General features: G+C 26.8%; 1 protein-coding gene across 8 annotated transcripts in view; it reads left to right on the top strand.

Moving 5' to 3' along the window:
• Positions 1-20927, top strand: part of LOC135964206 (very long chain fatty acid elongase AAEL008004) — an 81544-nt gene that overhangs the window by 2645 nt on the left and 57972 nt on the right. For 2 of the 8 annotated variants that reach the window (XM_065516361.1, XM_065516358.1), the window contains exon 2: positions 12133-12396. The gene's annotated coding sequence lies outside the window, so the exon portion shown is untranslated. Of the gene's footprint in view, positions 1-10955; positions 11203-11305; positions 11863-12132; positions 12397-20927 lie in introns of those variants that run through there. The other 6 variants (XM_065516357.1, XM_065516360.1, XM_065516364.1 and 3 more) reach the window with 6 other exon arrangements.

The raw sequence follows: 20927 nt of genomic DNA, 5'->3' as shown, positions 1-20927 counted from the left end.
AGTTAATCACAATCCGAGGAACTTTCTATAAGAAAAGTTGATACAAATCAGATCAACATTTTACTAGAGATCTTGTTCAGAAACTTAGTAAGTTTTTATTAAAAAAGTTAATCAAACTGTGTGCAAGTTTTTACTAGAAAACTGGAACTGAATCAGACTGAATTCAACTTTTTATTCGATAAGTCGATCATCGATCAAGCAACTTTTTTAGAAGAGTTTATAAAAATCTGAGTAACTTTTTTATCAAACAGCGAACAATTTTTTAGTAGAAAACTTGAACAGAATCGGATTATCTTTTCATTAGAACAGTTGATTACAATCTGAGTAACTTTTTGTTACAAGAGTTAATCAGATCAACATTTAATTACAATATCAGTTGATCATAATCCGATCATATTTTTGATGCAAGAGTTGATCACAATCCGAACAATTTTTTATTAAAAAAGTTGATAATAATCCGATCATATTTTTAATCAAACTGAGAAAAAATGTTTAATTTAAAAGTTGAATAGAATCTGAGCAATATTTTACTAAAATTTAAGCAGAATATAAACAATTGTCTATTAGAATAGCTAATCAAACTGAAAAGCAAATTTGTATCAGACACTGAGAAAGTTTTCATTTTCAAAGTTGATGACACTCTGAGCAACTTTTTATTAGAAAAGTTGATCATAATCTAGCAAATCTTTTTAAAAAAGTTAATCAAAATCTGAGTAAATTTTTTCATGAAAATGTGGTCACAATCTGAGCAACTTTTTATTAGAAAAGTTGATCACAATCTAGCAACTTTTGTAGAAAACTTGATCAGACTCTGAGAAACTTTTTATTTAAAATTTCTTGAATCACTAAATATTGTAAACTCTCATATTGCAATCAATTTACTGATATACCCAAGCAAAATAACATTTTGTACATATTCTGAGAAAAACCAACATATTCTCTGGTAAAGTACCGAGTAAACTACATAAATCTTATTAAAAAAATTCCTTAAAAAAAATGTTGATGTACCATGAATATTAATTAGAATTAAAATATTCTTGTTAAATTAAATGTGTCATTGCTACTTATATGAACACAACTGTAATTATTATTTGAGAAGTGTTGGCAAAAATTGAGCATGAGTATACTATAACCCGGTTTAAGAAAACGCGCGCATTGTATTATTTCTCCTGCTCTTTGAATTGTATGGAAAAAAAGGCTTTCTTTTCTCACCCTCTTTCACAATCTCTCTCTGTGAGTCTGCATTGCTTTCGTTTTTTCTCAATGTTCTGACAGCATACTCAACTAAAAGAACTTTGAATAACTTTTTGACAGCTCTTAGCTGTCAAAATCTTATTATTTTTATTATTACTCTTACTATAGTTACACTCTTTTCTCGTTTCTCTTTTTTATTTATGGCTAGTGTAAACGATAGCCAATAGTTGTGAGTGTGGTGTATATGGTGGTGGTTGGTGCAAATGTTGTTTTTGTTTTTATTGTGGTTTTTAATGTTTGATTTCTTGTTGGCCACGTTTTTGCTGTAACACAGAAAAATTGGTTAAGAAACGTTTTCTGTGCTGAATTTTTTCTTCATTTTCGCTGTATTTTTACATTCGTGAATCAACAGACAGACTCCTTTTTCATACAACTGGATTTATTGCTTAACTTTATTATTACTCGTATGAGTTTCTACTGTAGTTTTTTTGAAATATTTTTCTTGTCTTGTCTTCATTAGTTAGATGAAGTCAATATCTTTCTAATGTGTGTCATGTTATCTTGAAATGTGTTTTGTGTATGTCTTTCTTGGCCAAAAATCGATTAGATTGTTTATTGTGTTATTTTGGTTGTTTTTTTCTTGTATTTAAACATTTTTTTTCGAGTGTAGAGGAATTTTTTTGTTAAAACCAACACAAAAATTATTAGTGCAAAACTAAAATGAGATTCTGAGTTTATTGATTTTTTTTAGATTTTTTTTTGTTACATTTATTTTGCGTAGTTGTTGCAATGTTTTGGTATTGGAAGCTGTTGAAATATTGCAGTATGATGAATTTTCGGCTGAACAATAGGACAGAAGGTCAAAAAGTAAAAGTTTAAAAAAATCAAACTGTGATTAGAAAGTTTTTATTTCTTTGATTTTGTGTTTTCTTTTATTGGAATTTATTATAATTAACATAAATTATAGTTTTGAAAAATGTTTCAAAGTTATTTACGACTTCTAAATTTGTAAATTAGCTCAAACCAGATCACTTGAAAATTACAATAATTTTCGTTTAATTAACCCTTAGAATACTGAAGACATATGAAGTAAAAAGTTGCTCAGATTCTTGCAACTGTTCTAGTAAAAAACTGCTGAGACTATGATCAAATATTCTAGTAAAAAGTTGTTCAGAGTCTGATCAACGTTTCTAGTAAAAAGTTGTTCAGAGTCTGATCAACGTTTCTAGTAAAAAGTTGTTCAGAGTCTGATCAACGTTTCTAGTAAAAAGTTATTCAGACTCTGATCAACGTTTCTAGTAAAAAGTTGTTCAGACTGTGATCAACGTATCTAGTAAAAAGTTGTTCAGACTCTGATCAACGTTTCTAGTAAAGAGTTGTTCAGACTCTGATCAACGTTTCTAGTAAAAAGTTGTTCAGACTCTGATCAACGTTTCTAGTAAAAAGTTGTTCAGACTCTGATCAGCTTTTCTAGTAAAAAGTTGTTCAGACTCCGATCAGCTTTTCTAGTAAAAAGTTGTTCAGACTCTGATCAGCTTTTCTAGTAAAAAGTTGTTCAGACTCTGATCAGCTTTTCTAGTAAAAAGTTGTTCAGACTCTGATCAGCTTTTCTAGTAAAAAGTTGTTCAGACTCTGATCAGCTTTTCTAGTAAAAAGTTGTTCAGACTCTGATCAGCTTTTCTCTTTTTTGTTGACTCTGATCAGCTTTTCTAGTAAAATGTTGTTCAGACTCTGAACAAATTTTTCTAGTAAAATGTTTTTCAGACTCTGATCAAATTTTCTAGTAAAATGTTGTTCAGACTCTGATCAACTTTTCGAGTAAAATGTTGTTCAGACTCTGATCAACTTTTCTAGTAAAATGTTGTTCAGACTCTGATCAACTTTTCTAGTAAAATGTTGTTCAGACTCTGATCAACTTTTCTAGTAAAATGTTGTTCAGACTCTGATCAACTTTTCTAGTAAAATGTTGTTCAGAGTCTGAACAACTTTTTACTAGAAAAGTTGATCAGAGTCTGAACAACATTTCTAGTAAAATGTTGTTCAGACTCTGATCAACTTTTCTAGTAAAATGTTGTTCAGACTCTGATCAACTTTTCTAGTAAAATGTTGTTCAGACTCTGATCAACTTTTCTAGTAAAATGTTGTTCAGACTCTGATCAACTTTTCTAGTAAAATGTTGTTCAGACTCTGATCAACTTTTTTAGTAAAATGTTGTTCAGACTCTGATCAACTTTTCTAGTAAAATGTTGTTCAGAGTCTGATCAACTTTTCTAGTAAAAAGTTGTTCAGAGTCTGATCAACTTTTCTAGTAAAAAGTTGTTCAGAGTCTGATCAACTTTTCTAGTAAAAAGTTGTTCAGAGTCTGATCAACTTTTCTAGTAAAAAGTTGTTCAGAGTCTGATCAACTTTTCTAGTAAAAAGTTGTTCAGAGTCTGATCAACTTTTCTAATAAAAAGTTGTTCAGACTCTGATCAACTTTTCTAGTAAAAAGTTGTTCAGACTCTGATCAACTTTTCTAGTAAAAAGTTGTTCAGACTCTGATCAACTTTTCTAGTAAAAAGTTGTTCAGACTCTGATCAACTTTTCTAGTAAAAAGTTGTTCAGACTCTGATCAACTTTTCTAGTAAAAAGTTGTTCAGACTCTGATCAACTTTTCTAGTAAAAAGTTGTTCAGACTCTGATCAACTTTTCTAGTAAAAAGTTGTTCAGACTCTGATCAACTTTTCTAGTAAAAAGTTGTTCAGACTCTGATCAACTTTTCTAGTAAAAAGTTGTTCAGACTCTGATCAACTTTTCTAGTAAAAAGTTGTTCAGACTCTGATCAACTTTTCTAGTAAAAAGTTGTTCAGACTCTGATCAACTTTTCTAGTAAAAAGTTGTTCAGACTCTGATCAACTTTTCTAGTAAAAAGTTGTTCAGACTCTGATCAACTTTTCTAGTAAAAAGTTGTTCAGACTCTGATCAACTTTTCTAGTAAAAAGTTGTTCAGACTCTGATCAACTTTTCTAGTAAAAAGTTGTTCAGACTCTGATCAACTTTTCTAGTAAAAAGTTGTTCAGACTCTGATCAACTTTTCTAGTAAAAAGTTGTTCAGACTCTGATCAACTTTTCTAGTAAAAAGTTGTTCAGACTCTGATCAACTTTTCTAGTAAAAAGTTGTTTAGACTCTGATCAACTTTTCTAGTAAAAAGTTGTTCTAGTAAAAAGTTGTTCAGACTCTGATCAACTTTTCTAGTAAAAAGTTGTTCAGACTCTGATCAACTTTTCTAGTAAAAAGTTGTTTAGACTCTGATCAACTTTTCTAGTAAAAAGTTGTTCAGACTCTGATCAACTTTTCTAGTAAAAAGTTGTTCAGAGTCTGATTATCTTTTCAAGCTAAAAAATTATCTCTGTGTCGCAACAACTTTGTTTAGCAGAAGCTAGCATCACTTTGGTTATCGATAAAATACTGTGCATTTAAACTTTCCCAAATTTGTTACAAATTCTATGTTTTTGTTTAAAATGTTTGGATTATTAGCCTCTCAGTGAAAAATGTCTTACGATCAGACCTAAGACAAACATTTTTAGTTTATGATGCTATTCAAATTTGTGCGATCATTGGGAATTTTAAAGAAATCATTAATTAAATAAATAAATTGAACCTCAACTTAATTATATCTAAAACAATAATAACAAGCAAATGATATCAAAGAAGACTTAAAGAAAATAGGCCATAAAGAAAGCCAAACAAAAAAAGGTAGAAATTTTTTCAAAATAAATTATGCATATATGGGTAAAATTTCAACAAAAAGAATAAAAGATACACACACTTTATTGTAAACTAGACAGATAAACAAAAAAAATAATTTATTAATAAATAAAATAAAGACACCAAAATTAAAATACTCAAAATGTTTTTGGTTGTTTTTTCCTTTTGATCAGACCAAAGCCGAGTAGGGCAGAGCAAAGCTCTCGTTTGAATTGCACATGAATAAATTTTAGTAGATATTTTAGATTTCATTGTAGTTTTATTTAAAGATTTTCATTCACATGATACTGATACTGATGATGTTCAGCAACGTGTTGGGGATGTAAGTATTAAATCTGCACACTACAGGCAACATTTACTATTTACTACGATCATTTAGATAGATGCTTGTCTACGAAAAGCTAGAAAGTTGTTCCGCACATTCATACAACAATGTATATTGTATTTATTTATGGTTTTAGTTAGTTTTTGTTTAACTAATTCCTATACATACTATTTATTTAGTATTATTATTATTTTATTTTTGTGATCGTGTATGTAAATATGTATGATGGATGGATGAGGGGTTTTTCGTTAGTTATATCATGCTCAGAGCTCAATCTTCTACTTGACTAATGAATGCTACATACAGAAAAAAAGTAACCAACTCGTTGTTTAGATTAAAATAACGAATATAAATGACTGGCTGTCTGATCATCTGTGTAAATAGTATGATTTTCTACACCTTCGACAAAAATATTAGTTAAACAGTTTTATTTTGTAACACTAGAGAAAAAATTGTGTGTCAAAAAATATGATTTTTTTTAGAACATTTTAATGTTTTGAAAGAAAAGTAAAGGAAATTGTATAATAAATAGGAAAATTTAACAATAAGAATTATTCAATATGTTCAATTATTTTAATCACTAATTATTTAGTTGTAACTATTCACTTACTAAGTATAATACTTTAGAATACTAGCGTAAAATTCCATAACAATTATTACGAGTATAAAACATTAATAATATGTAGTTTATTACTGTGTTTTATAACATTCTAAGTAGTAGGGTTGTCATTTGAATAATTTTTAATCGAATAATTAAGGAAAAAATATATTGTTTATTCGAATAGGCGATTAATTGAATAAATTTATTTTGAAGTTAAAATTTAAAAAAAATAAATCGTTTATATAAACAAAAATTTGGTGAAAAATATCTCAACATTCATTCATTTCCAAAAAAGTTTGAAGATCAAAAATTGGAGGTATTACTTCATGAAAATTGTCAAAACTCACCAAGAGTTTGCGAAATCATTGGGAGCTACTTAAGCAGCAATTTCAAAACTTTTGCGAGCAGCAAACCAGAACTTGTCCCGTTCGAAAACTATTTGTTTCCATCGATACAGAACGCTTTGTCTGGGATACGCTTGACCTTAGTATCAGAAATTGGCTTGATTCTTTCTTGGCTTCAATAATAGTTCAGCACACTATCGACTGGTCTATCGGGGCACCCTATAGAATTGGAATCCATGTTGCCAGAAAGATGGGAGAATGTCATAGCTAACAATGGCCAATATTTTATATAAATTTATATTGTACAAATGTTTCAAAATAAAAGCTAAGAATTTAAAAAAAAATCCCGACTTTTTAAATCATACAAACAATATAAACTTTTATTCGTTTAAAATACAACTCGAATAATTGACCAGCCTAATTTTAAGACACTGATCTTTTATGTTAAATAATTAAAGAATAAAATATTCCGCTTCTACATTGTACAACTACTTTTAGAGTTAATTAATATTATACAACATTTCCCCCTTTTTATACAACTTACAATATCGTTAACTTAGTGTGTAAACGCGCTAAGTCAAGTTTTTATGAAAATTAAAATTGTAATACAAAACGCCAGAATAAGTAAAAATACACTGTTCTCTAGCAAAACTGCTAAAGTCCATTTTACTTATTATCTCAATCAAATGGAATTGTGTACTTTAATCTAAACTGTAATTACTTATAAATCATTATAAATCATACCAAATAATTAATAAAACTGCACAGAAAGATTTCAAAAATGTCTCTACTGTAAAATTTGTAAAAATGTATTTAGCACGTTTGCATATTTAGCTAACTATATTAAATATTAAATACTTAGTTATTTTCCTATAATTTTATTAAATTACAAATATGTTAAACAATAGGAAGTTTTTGCACAGTGTAAACGTCATTGATTCTTGTTTTCCGCGAAAACAAAAATACGCTACGCAATTTAAATCTGTAATTTTCCTTAAAAATAATTCCTGTTTTCATGATTTTGAAATTTTTAGCTTCTAAAACAAAATCCTGTTACTTTGTTGAATTCAGTTATTGTGCGATCGATTAATTATTTAAACAAACAAACTGGTTTTGTGGTTTTAGTTGCTTTTTACAAATCGAAAACAAAATAAAGATAATTTACTATAATATTTTGTTGTTGTTTATGAACTGTGTTGAATTTATGGAAAACTTTTGTAAAGAAAAACATGATCATGTTTTCAAAAATTTCAAACTACAGTTTGAGCAATAAGAAAAAATTAACTGAAATTGATTTAGTATATAAATAATACATATTGTTTAAATAAAGTTGTACAACTTTTTATTAGAAAAGTTGATCAGATTCTGAACAACTTTTTATTAGAAAAATTGGTCAGATTCTGAACAACATTTTATTAGAAAAATTGATCAGAGTCTGAACAACATTTTATTAGAAAAGTTGATCAGAGTCTGAACAACTTTTTAGTAGAAAAGTTGATCAGAGTCTGAACAACTTTTTATTAGAAAAGTTGATCAGATTCTGAACAACTTTTTATTAGAAAAGTTGATCAGATTCTGAACAACTTTTTATTAGAAAAGTTGATCAGATTCTGAACAACTTTTTATTAGAAAAGTTGATCAGATTCTGAACAACTTTTTATTAGAAAAGTTGATCAGATTCTGAACAACTTTTTATTAGAAAAGTTGATCAGATTCTGAACAACTTTTTATTAGAAAAGTTGATCAGATTCTGAACAACTTTTTATTAGAAAAGTTGATCAGATTCTGAACAACTTTTTATTAGAAAAGTTGATCAGATTCTGAACAACTTTTTATTAGAAAAGTTGATCAGATTCTGAACAACTTTTTATTAGAAAAGTTGATCAGATTCTGAACAACTTTTTATTAGAAAAGTTGATCAGATTCTGAACAACTTTTTATTAGAAAAGTTGATCAGATTCTGAACAACTTTTTATTAGAAAAGTTGATCAGATTCTGAACAACTTTTTATTAGAAAAGTTGATCAGATTCTGAACAACTTTTTATTAGAAAAGTTGATCAGATTCTGAACAACTTTTTATTAGAAAAGTTGATCAGATTCTGAACAACTTTTTATTAGAAAAGTTGATCAGATTCTGAACAACTTTTTATTAGAAAAGTTGATCAGATTCTGAACAACTTTTTATTAGAAAAGTTGATCAGATTCTGAACAACTTTTTATTAGAAAAGTTGATCAGATTCTGAACAACTTTTTATTAGAAAAGTTGATCAGATTCTGAACAACTTTTTATTAGAAAAGTTGATCAGATTCTGAACAACTTTTTATTAGAAAAGTTGATCAGATTCTGAACAACTTTTTATTAGAAAAGTTGATCAGATTCTGAACAACTTTTTATTAGAAAAGTTGATCAGATTCTGAACAACTTTTTATTAGAAAAGTTGATCAGATTCTGAACAACTTTTTATTAGAAAAGTTGATCAGATTCTGAACAACTTTTTATTAGAAAAGTTGATCAGATTCTGAACAACTTTTTATTAGAAAAGTTGATCAGATTCTGAACAACTTTTTATTAGAAAAGTTGATCAGATTCTGAACAACTTTTTATTAGAAAAGTTGATCAGATTCTGAACAACTTTTTATTAGAAAAGTTGATCAGATTCTGAACAACTTTTTATTAGAAAAGTTGATCAGATTCTGAACAACTTTTTATTAGAAAAGTTGATCAGATTCTGAACAACTTTTTATTAGAAAAGTTGATCAGATTCTGAACAACTTTTTATTAGAAAAGTTGATCAGATTCTGAACAACTTTTTATTAGAAAAGTTGATCAGATTCTGAACAACTTTTTATTAGAAAAATTGGTCAGATTCTGAACAACATTTTATTAGAAAAATTGATCAGAGTCTGAACAACATTTTATTAGAAAAGTTGATCAGAGTCTGAACAACTTTTTATTAGAAAAGTTGATCAGAGTCTGAACAACTTTTTATTAGAAAAGTTGATGATCAGAGTCTGAACAACTTTTTATTAGAAAATTTGATCAGAGTCTGAACAACTTTTTATTAGAAAAGTTGATCAGAGTCTGAACAACTTTTTATTAGAAAAGTTGATCAGAGTCTGAACAACTTTTTATTAGAAAAGTTGATCAGAGTCTGAACAACTTTTTATTAGAAAAGTTGATCAGAGTCTGAACAACTTTTTATTAAAAAAGTTTATCAGAGACTGAACAACTTTTTGTAATAAAAAGTTGTTCAGACTCTGATAAACTTTTTATTAGAAAAGTTGTTCAGACTCTGAGCAACTTTTTACTAGAAAAGTTGTTCAGACTCTGAGCAACTTTTTACTAGAAAAGTTGTTCAGACTCTGAGCAACTTTTTACTAGAAAAGTTGTTCAGACTCTGAGCAACTTTTTACTAGAAAAGTTGTTCAGACTCTGAGCAACTTTTTACTAGAAAAGTTGTTCAGACTCTGAGCAACTTTTTACTAGAAAAGTTGTTCAGACTCTGAGCAACTTTTTACTAGAAAAGTTGTTCAGACTCTGAGCAACTTTTTACTAGAAAAGTTGTTCAGACTCTGAGCAACTTTTTACTAGAAAAGTTGTTCAGACTCTGAGCAACTTTTTACTAGAAAAGTTGTTCAGACTCTGAGCAACTTTTTACTAGAAAAGTTGTTCAGACTCTGATCATCTTTTTACTCGAAAAGTTGTTCAGACTCTGAGCATCTTTTTACTCGAAAAGTTGTTCAGACTCTGAGCATCTTTTTACTAGAAAAGTTGTTCAGACTCTGAGCATCTTTTTACTAGAAATGTTGTTCAGACTCTGAGCAACTTTTTACTAGAAAAATTATTCAGACTCTGAGCATCTGTTTACTAGAAAAGTTGTTCAGACTCTGAGCATCTGTTTACTAGAAAAGTTGTTCAGACTCTGAGCATCTTTTTACTAGAAAAGTTGTTCAGACTCTGAGCATCTTTTTACTAGAAAAGTTGTTCAGACTCTGAGCATCTTTTTACTAGAAAAGTTGTTCAGACTCTGAGCATCTTTTTACTAGAAAAGTTGTTCAGACTCTGAGCATCTTTTTACTAGAAAAGTTGTTCAGACTCTGAGCTACTTTTTACTAGAAAAGTTGTTCAGACTCTGAGCTACTTTTTACTAGAAAAGTTGTTCAGACTCTGAGCTACTTTTTACTAGAAAAGTTGTTCAGACTCTGAGCATCTTTTTACTAGAAAAGTTGTTCAGACTCTGAGCAACATATTTAACGTTAGAAAAGTTGTTCAGACTCTGAGCAACATATTTAACGTTAGAAAAGTTGTTCAGACTCTGAGCAACGTTTTACCAGAAAAGTTGTTCAGACTCTGAGCAACGTTTTACTAGAAAAGTTGTTCAGACTTGTTCAGACTTTGAATTCTGATTCTTTGAAATAATTAAAATATTATTAACCTCTTTATTTGAATGCATGTGTGTAAATTATGGAAATTTGCATTAAACATTGTGAAATTAATGAAAAATAAATTTAAATTTTATTAATACATGCGTTTAAATTATGAAAATATGTTTAATATTTTAGTCGTTTCCTGGAGCCTTGAAATTCTTAAACTTTTGAACTTTGATTAACCCCCCATCATTTGAAGATATATGTGTGGAAATGTGTACATATTAATCTTTTAACGCTCACTGCAACGAAAATCAAACATCGATATTTCTTAGGTAGGTATTGCACCTCATTAAAAAAATTTTGCGCAAAAATAATCAATTCCATAAATAAATAACACATAAAAACAATAGCAGCAGCAAAAAAAAGAACACAATTCTCAAATAACTACAATTGTTAAGTGAGTCCGATAGTCATTCAGTCTCAAAGCTTTGATCTGAAAAGGCCGGTTTTTGTTAAACAAAAAAACATATCAAAAACACAAAACAGCAGCAATTTAACCTGGGTACAAATAACAACAACAAAAATAAAAAACAACTTTAAGCAATAAATGCAACAAACGTCAGTGAGCAGACGGTAGTCATAAACACAAACGATCATTATTATCAAAAACAACAACAAAAAAAAAACAAAAAAATTACAAAAATATCTAAACTTGCACTATTAGCAGTACATACATATTTAGTAGCAGTTGTTTTAGAGTCAGTGTGTAAACGTCATTGCTACTGCTGCTATTAGTGGAAGTCGTTCGTATTTAAAAAGAAAAAAATTAAATATAATTATTGTATGTAGGCATCTACTATGTATAGAGAGAAACATATTTAACGTTAGCCTAACTACAAGAATAGTGTAAAGATCGTTTGCTGACAACTTCCCGCTTTAAGAGTGTATCTAGCTGTCTGTTGCTTTAATTTAATACGTTTTCAACATCAACATCACCACCATCATCATCATCATTCTCAATCTTATCTAAGATTGTTGTAACGACAACGACGACGGCAACAACGTTACCGATACAAACACAATAAACAACGACGCCAGCGTCTGTCTCAGTTGACGATCGTTTAACTAACGCGCGATTTAGTAGCTTAGCTAGCCCGCTTAACTAGCTAATGTTTAGTCGTACGCCTAACGTTGACATTCATTGTTGTGTTGTGAAACTAAACACGCTTGAAATATAAAAAAATAAAACATATATCGCTATTCTGTTCCGTTTCGTACGTACGTTCGTTTTGATTTTGTTGAATTTATTTTTTTTTTTTTTCAAAATTTTACTTTAAATTTTTTCCGTTAATTTGAAAAAAATCGAATAAAGTATACGAAAAAAAAGTGTTGAAACTAGTGATTGTTTAAGCAATATTTAAAAAAATTATACAAAATAAAATATATATTTAAAAATTAATAAAAGTTTATTTGAAATTTCGAAAAATTTATATATTTTATTAAATAAAATAATAAAAATTATTATCAAAAAAATCCATATTATTCTAGTGCTGGAATTTATTTTCATGAAACCAACAAGAAAATTCAATTGATGTAATAAAAAGTTAAAGCTGAGAGCAAAAAAAAAAAGACTAATACAAAAATGCTTACAAAGTCTCAAAAATTACACCATTTCTAAAGAAATCAGCAACAGCAAAAGAAGAAAAAAAAGACTAAAAAGTACAAATTTCCTACAACACAAACAAAATTTCCAAATAGATACTTACATTTCTGGAACTAGGATTTAATTTTACCACCACACAAAGAAAAAAGGTAAATATTATTTAAAAAAAAAGCTATAAAGTGTAACCCTGACCATTAAAATATACCACATAATTTGGTTTTCCTGCAAACTTCAGCAAAAATGTGAACTAAACTAAACCACACAATTGCAGCTGATAATAAAAATAATTGTTAAACAAACTTTTTATTAATAATAATAAATAAATAAATAATGTGATGACTAAAGAAATGTGCTAAAAATGTGCTTATAAATAATAAATAAGTAAAAATATAAATAAATCAAGAAATAAAATCATAAAGTGTGAAATTAATTAAAATTAATCTGCCATAAAGAAATTGTTTCAAGTTTGAATGTGAGCTCCAGAAAATATTGGAATCTTTCCTAGCTAGATCCATAATGTTATGAAGATGAAATGATTTAGTGTTTCTGTGCTAAAATTAATATAAATTTATTCAAAATTTTTCAAGATTATATTCACAAAATTTCCATATTTTCTCATTATAATCCACCTGTTCCTCTATATGGAAAAGAAATTGAGTTTTTTTTAAATAAATAAATTCCATACAAATTTATTTTATTCACTTTTCATTCAATATAGTGGATCTTGCAGCTTATTGAATAAATGTTTGAATATTTGAATTCTATATTTTATGAAAGAAACCTTAATACATATTCAGCCTAACCATAATCAATTTTAAGTCCATAAAGACTATCATGACTTTATTTTAAAATAGAACTTTTATTAGAAAAATATTTTTTTTTTTTTGAAATAATAAAACAACATTTTCAATTATATTTCAAATTTGTTTTATGGTACGAAATTTAAAATAATAGTCAACTTTATGGACTTAAAATCGGCTTTAAGGATGTTGTATTTAGGCTGTATTATTTTAATTTTGTACCATAAAACAAATTTCAAATATAATTATTAAATAATATTATTAATTTTTTTAAATTTCTGGCTATGAAAAAAATTTTAAAGTTAATTTTTGTAAAAGTCGACTTTATTTTAAAATATAACTTTTGTTTTTATTTGAAAAAAGCTTCAAAACTTTTTCAAATAATTGAAAATTTCTTCAATGAATGTAAATAAAACAAGTAAGAGAGCTATATTCGGCTGTGCCGAATCTTATATGCCCTTCACCAAATTATACTTTAAAATAAATTTTTTTAAATATTTTTAGGTAAACAAAATTTAATTTTTTTAACTGTTTTTAAAATTTTTTTTTTTTGAAATTGTTTTTTAAAATTTTTTTTTTACAAATTTTTTTATAAATTTTTTTTGGAAATTTTTTTTTTTTTGGAAAAAAAATGTATGACAAAAAAAATTTTTTGATGTAAAAAAATTCGGGTTAAAAAATATTTTTCCCGATTTTGACCCATTGTAGGTCCAACTTACTATAGCCTTATCTACATCGTTGCAATGGACTTTGAAATATCTTTCATTAGATATCCATATTGTCTATCTTAATGTCTTAGTAATCCAGATATAGATAAAAATAAGTCAAAAATCGAGGTTGTCCCGGTTTTTTGCTCATATCTCCGTTATTTATGGACCGATTTTGCTCATTTTAAATAGCCAACTTCTCGAAAGCATGTCTGACAGAATTATTGAAGACTTATTTGGATCCCGAAGATATCTGGGGTCTTCAGAAAATTGATTTCAACAGACAGACAGACGGACATGGCTTAATCGACTCCGCTATCTAGGATACAGAATATATATACTTTATAGGGTCGGAAATGAAAAGTGAAGAAATTACAAACGGAATGACAAACTTATATATACCCTTCTCACGAAGGTGAAGGGTATAAAAAGAAATTTCAAAAAATTACAAAAACAAAATGTACAAAACAAAAAGTTTTTTTTGAAATAATAAAACATCATTTTAAATTATATTTAAATTTTGTTTTATGGTACGAAATTTAAAATAATAGTCAACATTATGGACTTAAAATCGACTTTAAGTCTTTTGTAGTTAGGCTGTCTGTTTTTATTTACATACATTCATTGAAAAATATTTTTATTTATTTGAATGTATGAGTTGGAAAAAGTTTTGAAAGCTTTTTTTAAATATTTCTTGTGGTACGAAAAATACCAAAAGTTTTATTTTAAAATAAAGTCGACTTTAACAAAAATTAAGTTTAATAATTATTTTATAGTTAGGCTGATTGATTCTCAGTTTCTCTACCCGACAATTTTTTTCGAAATATTTTCTTAAAATTGATTTTTCTTCATTTTGAAAATTCTCAAAATTTTTTAAAAACAACACACCCGATCTCACAGACATATATGTAGGTCACCATTGGCGGGTTAATTAAAAAACAGAAATATTCAGACCTATGACTGGCTAGTTTCAAGTTCATTCTTGGATTTCGAATTCTATTTCAAAGAATTTTCCGAAAAAAGTTGGAAACTTTTGTTTAACGTTCGTTTATGAATTTTGTATTTCAAAATTTCCAATTCTATTTCAAAGAGAATAAAGTTTAAAACATTTTATTATTACATTCTAATATAAATAAACTAAAACGTACTAGGATGGGTCAATAAGTCCTTAACTTTTCGAATTTCCCGACTCTTAACGGAACAGGAGCAATACCGCTCCTATCATCAAGCCATCTATCAGTTGACTCCTGTCAAAATTTGAACAAGCTGCCTCATTATTTTGTGTTTGACAGACATTAACTCACGACCTCGTGACTTGAGGAGAAATTGGAAAAAAGTGAATTTCGTCTGCTTGTGGGAAGATGTCGAACTTTTTGGATGCCCAGTTTAGGTCTCTACACCCGAAACAATCGATCGGAGATTGAAAGTGCGAGAGATTGTGGAAGCCATAGGCATCTGAAATGACTCAGTGGTTTCAATTCTGAATGATAACTGTCGCGTTTGTTCACAATCGGGTTCCATGGCTGGAATCCATGTATTAGGCTACGAAATGCTCTTAAGTTTTTTTCTGAAAATTTCAATATTTTCTCATGATAATAAGATGTCTCAAGTGTTAGTGAATTAACTTTCCATAGCAATAGAATCAGAATACTGATTATATGCTTAAATATTTTTAAAATTTTGTTTGAATCATAATTAAAATTTATTATTTATTTCAATTATCGAACAAATTTAAGGGTCCTTTGCCAGAAAGAAAGAAATTTTATAAATTAGTTTGAGAAAATTTCTAAACATACAATATTTTTCTGTTTAAAGTGATTCAAAAAATAGAGACCTTAAAAATGAATTATCTTAGTAAACAAATTGAGTTCGTGACAAAACTCTGTAAATAAAATTTCTTCGAAACAAATAGAAATAGAAATATTACAAAAACATTTAATATCCAAGTGATTGAAATTGAATTTAAACTATAATATAACAATTCAATTCGAAATAGTCTAACGTTATTATCTTTCATATCTTGAACTAAACAAAATCAAAGTAATGTTCAAGAAAACCTACAATAAGGAGTTTGGTCCAAACTAAATTCACCATCAAATTAAGTACTTGAAGAAGCAGTTATATTGTTACAAGATATTGGTTACTTCAGATATCTTGGGCCTTCGAAATGTTGATTTGAACAGGTATGCGGTATATACCAAGACTTTAAGGGGTCGCAAATTAAATGACAAACGTAATGTCAAACATACATATAAAGAGCAGGGTTTATACGGGGAAAATATTTCCCGGGAATTACTTTGAATATATTTCCTGAGAAATTTCAGGAAATATGTTAACAATCTTCTTCATACTATTACTGAGCTATCAGACACGAATCCAGGTCAATCATTTGGTGTGATTTTTTATATTAAAACTTTTTGCTTTTGGGGGGAAATTTCCTTTCCCCCTCTAGGATCCGCTGTAGGATCTAAAGTACTTTAATTAATAAAATTTTTAAAGAAGTTGTTCTTAAAATTTACAGAAATATCGATGTGATTGCGTTTTGACAAGAGCACAATTATCAATGAGATTAATAAATTGAGTATTAGATCAAGTCTAGATGCTAGAGAACTAACTGAAGCATTCAGATATCCAACAACTCGTAAGTGTGTTCAAATCAATTGATGTTTTTGTAAAATCACGTGTTAAATATAACAATCTGAATAGAGATTAAATTAATAATTAATTTTTGCTAGATATCAGCTTATTATTATTCAAAAATTCAAGCATACAAAACTGGACATAACTAAAAATAGTAAAGCTATTTTGAATCGGCACCGATAGTCTTTCTCGGATAGCTAAGTATAAGAATATCTCTGTTTAAACCTAAATAGTTTTCACTTTTTTTACTTTCATCAATAAATTTAAGCAAAAAATATTAAAATTTTTCATTAATAAACATAAACCACTAGTTACATAAATATTAGAGATATTTTTAGTAGGAGTTAGTTAATATACACAATTATTTATGATTTGAATAAATTACTGTCAAATTTTGTGGGTTTTCTTTATTAAGGTTTAATTAATATTGAGAAATAAAACCAAAAAATAATATTTTACATTTTTAATCATCATTAATTATAAAATTAAAATAAATATTAAACCACACAACATATATTGTTGGTAAAAATAAAGAGAGTGAGAGCTTTAAAATAAAGTTTGCTGTTACTCAATGGCAATGAAGGCCTTTCTAGTGTTAAACTCTGAAGGGTATTGGAAATATATTCAACTTAACCTCACTTGGCATGTTTATTTCTTTAAAAATTATATATTTTTTCTGTTGGAGGTTTTGTAAATTTTTTGCATATTTAAATGATGTGTTAAACGTTTTTTATACAATAATTTTATTTTCTTTTATTTTTCGTTTTTTTTGTATTGTTTTACTCTCAACACAATAACAATTTTAATAAAAATAAAATTAAGTTTGTAAAATAAAACGTGACCGACTGAAGTCGTCTTCAGACTGGTTGTTTGAAACCAATTTAAACAAACAAAATTTATTCAGCAGTTATCTCTTTTTGGGTTTTTTTTCTATAGCAACAGAAAAAGATTTTTATGAAATCAGATTTTATTTTTGTTTTATTTTAATTATAGAATGGGATTTGTTGGTTGTTGGATTTGGTAATGTGTATTTTTTTGGTTTTCTGTTAGTTTCATTAGAAATTATTTGTTTAACTTTATTTCAAAACTGGAAAGGGGTATTCATAATTTTCAAGTGCTGCAATGTATTAAAATATCCAGACTTGAGTTTATTTAATATTATTTTTCCTTAATTTTATTAAGTTTATAATTTTTTGAAGAACATTTCCAAGAAAAAAGCTGTCTAAATTATAATGTGAATGTTGTATGTTGATTTACTTAATTGTTTCAGCAAAATCAGGTTAAATACCATCCCAATATTGTGTTATTTTTATAAGGAATGAAAATGTTTTTGGAGGAATTTTTATCGCATTATTATGACCGAAAAGTTTCAATATAAAAAAGAAAATAAGAAAAATGTGACATAAATTTTACTTTATTTTCCCCCCAAAATCCATGCCTGATTATGACATTTGACATAGTAGTTCAACTCTAAAAATTTGAAACAAATCGGATAATTTTAAGCCGTTCCCCATCAGATCTAAAGTTTACTAAAGAGTTTACAAAGGGGTAAAATTAGTTTTTTTAAGTTTTTGGAAAACATTGAATAAATTTCGTTTTAAGTTATAATGGAATTATAATCTATAAAGAATTATCATTCTTAAAAGTAAAAAATCTATCAAAAAATATTCGTTTTATTAAAATTTCGCCCGACCATTATGAGCTCCAAACCAAAGGTAAAGGAAAATGCAACAAAAAATGTTGCCCGTTTTGGGAATTTTTATAATAAAAAGCTATTTTCACCTTGTAAAGATTTGTGTCTCACTCAGATAACTTTTACCAATTGCCATCTGCAGCCAAACAAGTAAATTTTGTTTAAAAAACTTTCAAAACTCCAATTTTGAACTTTATAAAATCTTCTTAAACAAATATTAAAACTATTAGAATTTCTCTTTAGCATTTTATTAGAAATATATAAGAGAATAACAATTTAAAAGAATCTGGTCAATATCTCTCAGAATTTTTCAGTATCTGTCATTTAAACTTTAAGGTTTTCGGCAAAATATGCAATTTTTGACAATAATTTGATTAATATAAAATTAGTTTATAATGCGACTTATTTTTAATTACAAAAAAGAAAATATTGCTTAAACCTTAGGTAATATAAACTGAAGGTTTTACTAAAATTGGTTAACGTTAAACCTTTCAATACCGGTGTCAAATATTGTAGCTGAGTTTTAATAAAACAAAATCGAAATATTATTGATTTGTCCATAGGAAATATATGCTGAAGCTTTTACTAAAATCGGTTACCATTAACCCTTTCAATACCGGTGTCAAAAGTGAAATTTGTATATATTCCGGGAAAAAGTAAATTTTTGACATAATATATTATCATTTCATATTGTGGCTCAGTTTGAATTAAATAAAATCATAATATTATTGCTTATTACTTAGGTAATATATATTGAAGGTTTTACAAAAATCGGTTAACGTTAACACTTTCAATACCGGTATTAAAGTCAAATTTTTAGAAATTCCGATAAAAACTAAATTTTTGACAATAATTTGGTCAATATATCATTATTTCATATTGTGGCTTAGTTTTAATAATACAAAATCAGAATATTATTTCTTAATCCTTGAGTAATACACATATACTAATGGTTTTACTAAAATCGTTTGCCGTTAACCCTTTAAATACCGATGTCAAAAGTAATTTTTTTATAAATTTGAGGTTTTTCATAAAAAGTTATTAAATTTTTGTGTATTTATTACTGATTTTTAATGAAACTTCAAGAAATATACCAAAATGTGTGAATAATACATTTGAAATAAAATTAACCCTTTGCTAACTTGGTTCCAAAATAAGACCAATTTATTAAATGCTTAAAAACATTATTTGATTGAAATTTTTGAAAGAAAGACATTAACACATTCTATATACATATATTTTTTAACAAGAAAGTAATTCAATTAAACATTTTATACAGTTGGGGGATATTTTGGTCTTAGGCCCATAAAAGGTAAAATTCCCATATTTTTCCATATCATAAGTTTAACTCATTATGATATTTATATCTAGGAGTTTTTATTATTAATGAAAATTAATGGCGAAATTTTCAGAATTATATTTTTACGCTCAATATCTTTTATTAAATAAGTAGCAAAATTTATTACTTTTTGTTACAAAATAGTAGTAAATTTAATACTTTATTGACAAATTTCAACAAAAATTATATGGACTTAAATTTTATTGTATTGTATATACAACCACAATCTAGACAAAAACTATAAATTTAGCCGTGTTTAAAAAAGTAGTATTTTTACTACTATTTTAAAAATTTAACAAATAATTATATTTTTATCATTATAATTTCATGCTCAATATATTTTACTAAATAAGTAATAGAATTTAATAATTTTTGCTAAAAAGTGAGTAAATATATTACTTTTTGTTAAAAAATAGTAGTAAATTTAATACTTTTTGAAAAATTTCAATACAAATTATATGGTCTTATATCTTATTGTATTGTATATACAATTACAATCTAGGCAAAAATTAGACATTTTCCAATTATAATTATTTTCTTTGAAAAATAAAAAATTTTATACTTTTTTAAAAAAGTAGTATTTCTACTACTATTTTTAAAATTTAAAAATATTAATATTTTTAGAAATATATTTCTACGCTTAATATATTCCACGAAAAAAAATAATTATTTACTAGCTTTTGTTAAAAGGTAGTAGTTAATTTCTTCATCAACAAATTATTAATTAATATAATTTAATAATTAATTTTTAAACACTTGCCCTTTATTATATTATTACAGTCTATAAATAATTTTGCATTCATTTAAAAATTCCATTTATTACACAAAAAAATACCAACAATTAAAATCAGCTGTAGCGTTAGATAAAAAATTTTATACAAAAAAATTTCTCCAACCATTTAAATTGTCATAGAGTGCAACAGACAAAAAAAAAATTCCTCTCTAACAACGAAAAAAAAATTCCGTCACTTAACCCAGTCGATTTTGTAATACTAATTGCACGTTTAAGATAAAAAAAAATCAACAGCAATAACAAAGAGCCACATTAAATAGACTAAACGTTCCATGAATAATTAAAAAAACGGTGTAAACACATGTAATAAATAATTAAAATATTTAATAACAAAACAATTTAATTCAATTGAAAATCAACATTAACAACTTGTAATATCTTCTATTATTTTTTTTTATAGCAAAATGCATAAATTACAGGGATGGAGTAAAATTTTAATTAGTTTTTCTTGATGATGATGAATTCTATGAATTTCCCTAATGCATTTTAAAAGATCAAAGTTTAGAAAATGAATGGGTTTGCGTAACAATAATTTGCCATACAATTTTATGATAATTAAATATTACAGCTCTAGTAAATGAAATGTATTATTCCTTAATCAAAGTTAAAATTAACTACTGTTTACTTACAACATTTTCCTGATATTAAACTTAACTACATTGTAATAGCTCAGCTTAATAGAGTTAATGTTATAATTAAACAAATTTA

This window comes from Calliphora vicina, chromosome 1, assembly GCF_958450345.1.
Source record: "Calliphora vicina chromosome 1, idCalVici1.1, whole genome shotgun sequence".
In the NCBI taxonomy this organism is placed as follows: Eukaryota; Metazoa; Arthropoda; class Insecta; order Diptera; family Calliphoridae; genus Calliphora; species Calliphora vicina.
This window is presented reverse-complemented; position numbering and strand designations above follow the sequence as displayed.